A 10,284-nucleotide genomic window follows, 5' to 3' on the forward strand; every position below is an offset into this window, starting at 1 on the left:
CATCTATTGGTATGAACATGTGACTTTTAATTTTCCTTTTGTTGATGTCGTGTATTATATTGATTAATTTGCATATGTTAAATCATTCTTGCATCTCCAAAATGAATCCTGCTTGGTCATGACTTTCTTGATAAGGAGTTTGATCCTCGTTGCTAAGATTTTGTTAAGGATTTTTACATAGTTGTTCATTTGAGATATTGGTCTGTAGTTCTCTGTTTTGGTATCAGGATGATGTTAGCTTCTTAAAAACTATTTGGAAATGTTTCTTTTTTTTAAAAAAGCCTACAGCACCTGGTATTTCCAGGCGGTCTCCCATCCAAGTACTAACCAGGCCCGACCCTGTTTAGCTTCTGAGACAGAGAAGATGGGGCATATTCAGGGTGGTATGGCCGTAGACTGGGAGTGTTTCTGTTTCTATAATTTTCTGGAAGATCCTGAGAAGTATAGGAAGTAGGCCTTTTTGGAGAGTTTGAAAGAATTTGTTAGTGAATCCATCTGGGCCTGGGCTTTTGTTTTTGGGAAAACTTTTAATTACCATTTTACTTTCCTCAATAGTGATGGGTCTGTTCAAATATGCTAGATGATCTTGGTTCAACCTTGGAAGGTTATGAGTCCAAGAATTTATTCATTTCTTCCAGGTCCTCATGTTCTGTGCCATAGAGTTTTTCCAAGTAATCTCTGATTACCCATTGAATTTCTGTAGCATCTGTAGTAATTTTCCCTTTTCATTTCTAATTTGGTTTATTAAGTTTCTCTTCCTTTCTTTATGAGTTTTGCTAGTGGTTTATTAATCTTGTTAATTTTTTCAAACAACCAACTCTTGCTTTCATTGATCTTTCAGATTGTTTTCTGTATTTTCCATTCATTGATTTCTGCTTTAAGCTTTATTATTTCCTTCCATCTTCCTATTTTTTGTTTATTTTGTTAACCATGTTCCAATTTTATAAGCTGTGCCATTAAGTTATTTATGTAGTCCTCTTCTTCCTTTCTGACAAATGCTTGTAAAGCTATAAATTTTCCTCTTAGTACCACTTTATCTGTGTCCCACAGATCCTAATTTGTGTTTTCATTTTTGTTTGTTTCTAGGAATCTCCTCCAGAATTTTTAAAGCTCTCATTGTTCACACCATTTATTCTGCAATTAATAGACAGTGTTTTGTCATGATGTTTCTTTCCTCATCAATCAGGCAAAAATACAATGTAACACCCTCAGAAGAAACATTACCCCCTTACATGCTTACAATAAGATTCTCTATTTTCTTTTTATTATCATACAATGCCTTCAATGTATGGAATATAATTTATGTATCTAACCTGTGTCCCAATCTGTCACAATCTTGTTCCAGAATATAACAGTGACCAGAAATAACAAGTCCCTGTTTTCTTTAAGACATAACACTCTACTTGGAAGAGACTACTTTTCATTTAAAAAGCATATGAGCACAAAGAGTAAAGTTTTTTTGAAAATTATGCCCATAGAAAAAGATACTACCCTGGAATATTGACTGGTGGTTAGTGAGAGGTCCTAGAACATCTCTGGCCAAACTGCTTAATGAAATGGACTCAACCATACAAAGATGTGGTACATAAGTACTTCAAGCAAAGAAAGAAAATAGCAAGTGAAAAGGGTGTAAGGAATAAACTTGGCGTTTTAGAGGAGCAGAAAAACATGTGATGAAATATAGTGAGCAAGGGAGAGTGTTGATGAAGGAGTGGGAGTCCAATTAGACATAATTGGACAGAAATCTGAACATGGGTAGTGTAAAGAGTTATCAACAAGTAGTTGGTTATTAAGCATGAAAAAGAGCTCTAAAAATACTGAAATAGCAGCTATACAGAAAGCAGTCGTTTTCATAGGGCTAACAGAGAATCCCCAAGGAAAGCCAAGGAATGAGACTCAAACCTCAAACAGGGCACATCTAGCGTCCACCGAACAGTGGTAGTATTGAGACCAGCCAGGAATCTGCCTTCTGAAGTTTCAGGAGGTATTCACAGGGGAATAACTATAAAGTCACCCAGAGAGCTCTGTAGAGTCCCTTCACAAGGAGATGTCTTGCTGATGGCATCTTGCTGATGCCTTGCTGATCAAGTGAGGTAGAGAACAAGCCAGAGAAATCTACTAGACCTGGGGCACAGTAGGAGCCAGGCCCTGGAGAAGGGCAATCTCCACAGGAGCCTCCCTAAGCAAGGCCTGAGAAAGATAACAGAGTAGGAAAGGCTTTTCCTTTTCTCCAATGTCTTCCAACATCCACTCTGGACAAGGCATTGCACACTAGACTATCTGGGAAAGCAAAAATATATTTACAAAGACTATCTCCAATATCACGGAACAGGCAAATCAAAGTGGGTTTGGAGCTGACTTGAATAACAAATCTGGAGATGTGCTAAGAGAGAACGCAGGGTACAGAGCAACATGATAAAATAAAACCATGTTATCATACATGGGTATGAAACTGAGAAGATGGGGCTCATGATCAGGAGATGAAGCTCATGTAATTCAGAGCCTGCCTGAGTGAAACAAAATATGATCTCCATAAGCCCCAATAGATGTCAGTCAAGGCTGACTTGAAGGGTAGAGCTAATGGCATTTATGTGGTTCTGTGCAATGCTAATCAAACTGCCCTTACTAAGGTACTCCTGTGGATATCACTTGAATTGAACACTTTCTCTCATGTGCCCAGAAGCTGACCAGCTGCAGGTTAAAAATAGGTACCTACTAATAGTTTTCTTGTAAAGGTTTTCAGGTCCACTTCAAAATTCTACTTTGCCCCCACTCCTATTCTAGGCAATCTTCTCTTAATAAACCTGACCACTTCCTTATGTAACTGTCTGTGTGTCTAGTCTCCTTCCCTCAGTTACTTAGAGCTTCTCTGACCTCTTGGATGTTGGCGAGGTCTGTCTGTTTATTCTATGACGAAGCAAGCATAGAGCACAGGGTCTGGGAGGGGAGCATGGGGAAGGGACAGCCCTTGATATGTTTTGGTACTAGTTCACAATATTTGTCTCTCTGACATTTGGCCTTTTTAATCCAGGACTTTACTGACAGAAATGAAGAAACAATAGTACTTCTGGGAGTTCTGGGACTTTGGACAAAGAAAAAGAGTGGTCACATCTGGCCAATGCTCTCTGTCTTGCAATATCTCCAAATTGTGGCCTTGATTTCATAAACATCTCAGTTCGGGGCCCACACAGTAAAACATGTCTTAAATAAAGAACATTCCAGGCGATCTGCAGCTTTCTTCAAGTATCTTGAGGCCCTGGATAAACTGCTCAGAAATGCTCTCTTCAGTTTCTTCCTCAATCTCTTTGGCTTGTCTCTCACCTTCTCTCAATATATCCATCCAAACATGTACCAGTCCATGATGAAATTAATCTAGATTCAAAGGGGGCTGCTAGGGCTCAGCACCATGACAGTTCCATCTCAATGAGCAGAGTCTGACCCCTGGAAACATCAGAGTGACTGAGGAAAATGCTGGGAGAAGTTTATGACCCTACTACTGGCTACTACTGGAATGCTCATGAGAATAAGAGTAACTCTGGAATCTTTTAAAATGCAGGCACTGATTCAGGTCACTTAGGGGAGGGTTAAAGAATCAGCATGGCTCATAAGCCCAGTTAATGCCCAAACTGCCAAACCACAGGCTCCATTTTGAATAGCAAGAGTTCACAACGAGCCTTCTACAACCAAGCCAAGCCAGGAACTCACAAATCCAAGGGCATAGGCAAGATCTAGAAAGCGATAAAGCTTCACAAAGTAGTTAGCATGGGACCTGGATGATTTGCAGAGGATAAAATTGCCATCACTTCCTTATACTATGACTACTGTTCTCTGGAGACCTGTCTTAGGGGACCACCACACCCTCCTCCTGCTGAGCAGATCCTGCTTCCAGAAGGAGGCTCAAGTCATGTGTCATCACCAAGTCCCTCTTCCCACTCAGGTTCCATCTCCGACCTCTGGGAACAGCAGAGGGACTTCAGGAGGAACTCCTACCCACTCGCTCCTTAAGCACCACCATGGGCCAACTGGAACAATGGGGTTGTGGGAAATACAGTCATGCATATTTGGGGGAAATATGAGTAATGACAAGGAAAGGACAAAAGATGGTAACAGCCTCTGCCTCTGCCTGGCAGGGAAAGTGGGTGGAGGTGGGAGAGGCCTCATGAATTCACCCTGTGTTTGAATAAATCCCTGGGGGTACTGTGATTTTTAGCTTCTTGGCCAAGCATCTGGCATTGAACTGCATAGACGTCAGGCTTATTAGTCCACTAGACAAGCCTTATCCACTCTAAGGTATACACACACAATCCTTTATTCATCCTTCTCATACAACCATCCTATCCCAAAGCCTCACCCACTACAAGGGCGCCCAGCCCAGCAACCAACCAGTGTCTCATGAGTACCCGCATCCTCCCACCTACACAAATCCTTCTTTCTGCTCAGTCCTTTCTGGCTTTCCAGCCTTATCAGATGCTACTCTCTCTCTGCAAAAACCCACTCCAGTCTTGGCATCTCCTAATCCTTCAGGTACCACTGTGAAATCGCCTCCACAAAGAGCTCTTCCTGACCTCTCTGAGGCCAACCTCCTTCTCTCAGGGCTCCTGCCTGCTATTCATCACTTCTGAACCTAAGATCAACTGTGTATGTTTTTTATCCTACCAGACTTCAGGCCATGAGCATCAGGTATCAGCACTGATCCAGGTGCCAGTTACCTTGGGTGAGGAAAAGATGGAGCTCTATGAGCTCAGTATCTCTCTTGAGGTACAACTGGTTGATCACATACAGCAATTTTTCCCAGGTGTATTGCTATTCACAAAATAAAATAATCTGGACTCAGAAATCTGAAGGCCCTCTACCCAGGCACTGCTGTGAATGTTTTGCTTTTTAGACACTAGGGGTTAAGAGTTGATCATGGTACATATTTTAACTCTCACAGCCTCCCCTTTCTTTTTCCAAAAATTTGGTTTGCTGGAATAAGAATCCAAAGCTGGCAGTTGGCAGGACTTTCCCCAAGTGCATGTGGGAGTCAGAACTGCCGACTTGCAGCCATTGCTAGGAGAAACTGATCTAATGTTTCTATCCCTGGAAGAGGAGGATGTTCCCAGATTGCTGGGGTGTTCCAGCTTCTGGAGCCTCTCCCAAACTGCCAGGACTCCCAGAATAATGAACCCAGAAAGACCCAGAAAGAAATGGCCTTCATCTGCCTCTCTGGTGCTCCGATTGCAGTTCTCATCTATGGTGCCCTGAAGAAAGAGCCTTTCTTAGGGCTGTTTACATTCTTGCCATGTTTGCTATGTTTAGACTTATGGCAAAAAAAAATTGCATCTTAAACATTTACAAGCAATCACAGGCCCTCGTGGATTTCATATATTCTTCCCATAAACAGTCAGCTTCAGTGTCTCTTTCCCCTTAAGAACGGCCACTATGACAATCATTGGAAATGATCACTCTGGAAAAGAGGTGGGTGTTGAAAGAAAATAAAGTGATAGGCATGATGCCCCTGCAATAATAATATTGCAAACTATAGAGCCTAAAAGGGAAAAAAGTGGAGGGAGAGAGACAGAGTGAAAATGAGAGAGAGAGAGAGAGAGAGAGAGAGAGAGAGAGAGAGAGAGAGAGAGAGAGAGAGAGAGGATGAGAGAGAAAAGAAAAATGTCTGTCCCCAGAGGCAAGCAGGGCACAGGGCAGAAGGAAAGGCTGAAGGGAAATTGGGGACATTGATGGTGGAAAATATGCACTGGGAAGAGTGTTATACATTTGTATGACTGAATCTCAATCATGAACAACTTTGTAACTAAAAAAAAAAACCCCAAATGTTTTATGAACAGCCTTGTAAAAAAAAAAAAAAAGTTAAAACAATTTAAAAAGGATAACAACTCTGAGAGTAGCTGGTCCAAAATCTATGGTCCACTGTCCTGGCTTGAAGGCAGGAGAAGCTGAAACACCCTGAAAAGGCTGGGATATATTCAAGCTCAGAAACCACTTTCTGGAACTTCTGGGGCTGGAGCCCAAGCATCCTTGCCCCACTGCATGGAGTCCCATTTCACGCATGAAAACATATGAGCCCATCAGCACATTGCCTCTGTGGGCATGTGGTTCTAGTTTTTTAAGGGAACAAACTGATTTGAGGTTTCAAAATATTAATGTGCTTTGGGTTTGAAGAAGGAATGTGTGTTAAGTGCACATTCTTGGTTGTCAGCCATCCCCCAGCGCCAGGCAGGCTGACTGCCTATCTTGAGGCCCAGGACTCCCTGTGGCCAGGCAAGGCATCTGCAGTGCAGCCCTCAGGCACAGGCCCCCAAACCATGGTAGATGCACTATGGCTCCACCTCAGAAAGCCAGACCAGGGAGGCAATCCAGAGAGAAGGTCCTGAGAGAGGGTGATAATGAACAGTTTTCTCCCCTGAGACTAAAGGTGAGGTTTTTCCTATCAAGCCTCCCACCAGAATAGTCTATTTTAGTTGTTGTCTATCCTTGCTAAGCACTTCAGTGGTTGTAGAAATGGAGATTTCACCCCAGGCATCTCTTCTTTTTTTTTTTTTGTTTTGTTTTCTGGGCCACACCTGGTGGTGCTCAGGGGTTACTCCTGGCTGTCTGCTCAGAAATAGCTCCTGGCAGGCACGGGGGACCATATGGGACACCGGGATTTGAACCAACCACCTTTGGTCCTGGATCAGCTGCTTGCAAGGCAAACGCTGCTGTGCTATCTCTCCGGGCCCAGGCATCTCTTCTTTTGGGCTGCTAACCAAATGTCAGAACATTTCAAACCCTGAGTCCAGACCTCAAGAGTTTAAGTAGGCCAGAAAATGTCAGATGAGCCCTGATCCCGCTGGATCACCACCTTCCTCTTGTGCACCACCACAGTCTTCAATAGGACATTGAGTAACACTTTTTGGAAATTTCTACAATGGTATGTCCATGAATAGCCTATGCTCCATGGAGTCATATTACAAGAAAATCCCCACTTCTGGATGCTGCTGTGTGGTCTGACACAGGGCCTTTGCTGACCTGGGCCAGGAGTATGGCCCACACTCAATCTCTGGAGGAAATCTTTTCCCACCAAGAGCCCAGTGCAGAGATGAGGTTCCCTTATCCTTTTCCTCTCCTCAGAACTCAAGATTCCTGCAAATGTCCCAGGATCTTGCTTTCATAAGTTGAGAGGTTGAGGTAAGTAGAACTCTGAGGGCTGAATCCAGAACTCTAATAGTCTCCCATGAACACCAAGATTTCAGGTAGGATATTTTTGTTTCTGTTTGGCAGAGAGGGAATTACCCACTCAGGTTTCAGGTAGCCCAAACCCACTTTGATGTAACATTTAGCTCAGAGATGGTGTGGAGCTGGGGATCCAATTCTTTAAGTGACATGTTTTTGAGGACCCTTTGATCACAATCTCAAACTTATTGCTTGGTCCTATGCATGATGACATGATAGAAGGCAATAAATGACACTGTTGCAGTAATTGGGAACAAACCAACAGGACTGTTTAAAAATTTTTTTTCTCATTTTCAATGTGAAGTAGCACCCTAGACTGAAACAAGACAGAAAATGGTCATTGGTAGGGGGAAAGTAGTAAATTTCAAATACAATTTTGAGTTTGGATTAAAAGTTAGCTTCTTAGTCTTTATAATGAAACCACAGTTAAGATGTTAACAGGGGGAGAAATGAGGTACAAGAACTCTGAACTATTTTAGCACATTTCTCTATAAATCAAGAAACGTTCTAAAATAGAGCCAAAGTGACAGTACAGTGAGTAGGGTACTTGACTTATATGTGGCCTATCTAAGTTTGAACTCTGGCATCACATATGGTCCCCCACACCCATCAGTGTGATCCTTGAGCACAATGCCTGGAGAAATCCCTGAGCACTACTGGGTGTGGAATCCTCCCTTACAAAAAGTTTTCCAAAATATGGGGCTGGAGAGGTGGCACTAGAGGTAAGGCGTCTGTCTACCTTGTAAGCATTAGCCTAGGATGGACTGGGTTTGATTCCCCAGCATCTCATATGGTCCTCCCAAGCCAGAGGCAATTTCTGAGCGCATAGCCAGGAGTAACTCCTGAGCATCAAACGGATGTAGCCCAAAAACAACCCCCAAAAAGCAAAAAAAGTATTCCAAAATCAAACACTTATTTTAAAAAATAACCACTGATGTGCCAGACATAAGACTGAGTTCTTTACCTGTATTTTTTCATGTAATCCTCTCTACACTTTATGGGGGCTACAATAGTTATCTCTATTGCACAGGTAAGGCCAGTGCTGTTGACATCCATTCGTCAACTACAGAGGTCTCCAGTACTTAGAGGTGCAGAGACTACCTGTCAATTGGACAACCTTCCATCTAGGACTTGGGATTAATTCACAAAACAGACATCTAAATTCATAGAAAAGTGAGTGCTGTCCCATGCATATTCTGAAACATGCCAGGTCATTGGCCTCTCCCCTGCCAGGTTCCCTCAGAGGACTCATTGGTACAGAGCAGGCAGAGGCACCAACCTCTCCTGCATCTCACAAATCCTTCCAGTTGGAAATGAAATTCCTTCATAGTCTCTCCTCAAGGGTTATAGAACACAGTACTAAGACATTTAGTAAGGCAAAGTATTCCTATTAATATTCACCCACACTGCCACTGCCAGATTTAAAACACTTCCTAAGGCTTCTTTTTACACAAAAAATATCTAGCAACTATTCACAATCTCTAGTTCAGAACAAGTCAGAGCTTTTGTCTAACCTGCTTCTGCCCCTGTCTTCAGATGACTTGGCAGGCCTTGCTCTCCTCACCCCCCACCTCAGCCTTGATTTCTCTGCCAGGAATTGCTCTTCAGGTCATGAGATGAGGGGAGAGAGATTACATTCTCTCTCTCTAGCCCATCTATGTGGGACATGAGCAAAGAGTGGGGTATGTTCTTAAGGTTTTTACTTTTCAGTATCTCTGCCCTACTCAGTGCTAGAATTTTCCCAGAAGCTTCTGGTCAAATATGAAATGTAAGAAATAAAACCCATCTCAGGAAGAAGGGATTTCCATGAGGGGCTCAATGACCTCTGTCCTCATTTTTGATCATTAGCATGGGAGACCAGTTGAACTTGTGTGTCCCTAAAATATTTGTCTTAGAATAGTTATGATTCAGGGGCTGGAGAGATAGCATGGAGGTAAGGTGTTTGCCTTGCATGCAGAAGGATGGTGATTCGAATCCCGGCATCCCATATGGTCCCCCACCCTGCCAGGAGCGATTTCTGAGCACAGAGCCAGGAGTAATCCTTGAGCACTGCCAGGTGTGATCCAAAAACAAACAAACAAACAAACAACAAAAAACGAATAGTTATGATCCAGACAGAACTGGCAGTACTCAGAGGACAGGACAACTGGTGTGGCAACTCAGGGTGGAACACGTGTCAGGTTTTGCTCAGAGTGGCTTAATCCACCTCATTGGAGATGTTCCCCATTTTTTCCTCAAGGTTTTAACCACTTCCTAGTGGTGACTTTCGTAAGCAAGGCCACAGCTGAGATGCTGATGGTTGCTTGGGGATATTTCAGCCTCAGTGAATAATTATGTGAACAAAATAACACAAAGTAGTTGCCAATAGCTATTAGATCTGTGAAAAATAACAATAGAAAACTCAGTTGACTGCATATCAAAGGACCCTTATTGGAAAGGAGAAAACCAGCTGTGGCTTAACATCTGTAAACTCAAAATGCTAGTCTCCCCCCAAAAAATACAGAACAACCAAAGAAAGATCTGTCCACAAGTCCCTACCAATGGAATTCCATCAAAACTCCCATATGCCATTTAATTGGCCAAAAGTTGGTTCCATGCCAAACTGGTATGCACCTGAGCATTGCAGAAGGGTCTTGCTGGGCCTTTGGTTGTTGAGGGTGATGACAAATGGAGCAAAAAATGGAGCAAGGAAAATGCACCTCCACTGATCCCCCGCCCCTCCAAGTTCTTACTCCAGAGTGAGTGCCTTCTCCTGTGATATTCCCAGCCCTTACTGTCAATGGTGATTGTAATGGAAGACTTGGTGGAAGGCACCACCCCAACGGATGAAGTCTTGTTATCAACTCACACTGGAGAGGTGCCCTTGCACCAGTATGAATGAGTAGGAAAGTGATATCTGATCTATCCTCTGAGAAGCATCCCATTGGTCACAGAAGAGCATAGTTTTAGAATCACGTGGTCCTATGTCTGACTCCAGCTCTGCCTCCTGATGTTAAATGGTTGGCCACAGGGAAATGATGTAGCCTCTCTGACTTCAGTTTTCTTCTTTGCTCTGCTTTTAATACCTCTGCTTTG

The 10,284-nt window shown here is 43.0% G+C and overlaps 1 pseudogene; it reads right to left on the reverse strand.

The window, feature by feature from the left end:
* Positions 1-279: 279 nt before the first annotated feature.
* On the reverse strand, positions 280-397 carry LOC126029039 (uncharacterized; annotated as a pseudogene).
* Positions 398-10,284: the final 9,887 nt, after the last annotated feature.

The sequence above is a fragment of the Suncus etruscus genome, chromosome 14 (assembly GCF_024139225.1).
Source record: "Suncus etruscus isolate mSunEtr1 chromosome 14, mSunEtr1.pri.cur, whole genome shotgun sequence".
Taxonomy (NCBI): Eukaryota; Metazoa; Chordata; class Mammalia; order Eulipotyphla; family Soricidae; genus Suncus; species Suncus etruscus.